Genomic DNA, 1,534 nt, shown 5'->3' with positions numbered 1-1,534 from the left:
AGTAATACATGGCTGTAATGTGAGAATGATAGAATAAGTTAATGAGAGTAATACATGGCTGTAATGTGAGAATGATAGAATAAGGTAATGAGAGTAATACATGGCTGTAATGTGAGAATGATAGAATAAGGTAATGAGAGTAATACATGGTTGTAATGTGAGAATGATAGAATAAGGTAATGAGAGTAATATATGGTTGTAATGTGAGAATGATAGAATAAGGTAATGAGAGTAATACATGGCTGTAATGTGAGAATGATAGAATAGTGTAATGAGAGTAATACATGGCTGTAATGTGAGAATGATAGAATAAGGTAATGAGAGTAATACATGGCTGTAATGTGAGAATGATAGAATAAGGTAATGAGAGTAATACATGGCTGTAATGTGAGAATGATAGAATAAGGTAATGAGAGTAATACATGACTGTAATGTGAGAATGATAGAATAAGGTAATGAGAGTAATACATGGCTGTAATGTGAGAATGATAGAATAAGGTAATGAGAGTAATACATGGCTGTAATGTGAGAATGATAGAATAAGGTAATGAGAGTAATACATGGCTGTAATGTGAGAATGATAGAATAGGTAATGAGAGTAATACATGGCTGTAATGTGAGAATGATAGAATAAGGTAATGAGAGTAATACATGGCTGTAATGTGAGAATGATAGAATAAGGTAATGAGAGTAACACATGGCTGTAATGTGAGAATGATAGAATAAGGTAATGAGAGTAATACATGGCTGTAATGTGAGAATGATAGAATAAGGTAATGAGAGTAATACATGACTGTAATGTGAGAATGATAGAATTAGGTAATGAGAGTAATACATGGCTGTAATGTGAGAATGATAGAATAAGGTAATGAGAGTAATACACTGTAATGTGAGAATGATAGAATAGGTAATGAGAGTAATACATGGCTGTAATGTGAGAATGATAGAATAAGGTAATGAGAGTAATGCATGGCTGTAATGTGAGAATGATAGAATAAGGTAATGATAGTAATACATGGCTGTAATGTGAGAATGATAGAATAAGGTAACGAGAGTAATACACGGCTGTAATGTGAGAATGATAGAATAGTGTAATGAGAGTAATACATGGCTGTAATGTGAGAATTATAGAATAGTGTAATGATAGTGATACATGGCTGTAATGTGAGAATGATAGAATAAGGTAATGATAGTAATACACGACTGTAATGTGAGAATGATAGAATAAGGTAATGAGAGTAATACATCGCTGTAATGTGAGAATGATAGAATAAGGTAATGATAGTAATACACAACTGTAATGTGAGAATGATAGAATAAGGTAATGAGAGTAATACATGGCTGTAATGTGAGAATGATAGAATACGGTAATGAGAGTAATACACGACTGTAATGTGAAAATGATAGAATAAGGTAATGAGAGTAATACATAGCTGTAATGTGAGAATGATAGAATAAGGTAATGAGAGTAATACACTGGCCGTAATGTGAGAATGATAGAATAAGTATAATGAGTAGTAATACATGGACTGTA

The sequence above is a fragment of the Pecten maximus genome, chromosome 18 (assembly GCF_902652985.1).
Source record: "Pecten maximus chromosome 18, xPecMax1.1, whole genome shotgun sequence".
Taxonomy (NCBI): Eukaryota; Metazoa; Mollusca; class Bivalvia; order Pectinida; family Pectinidae; genus Pecten; species Pecten maximus.
The sequence above is the reverse complement of the archived record's forward strand: the minus strand, read 5'-3'. Positions refer to the sequence as shown.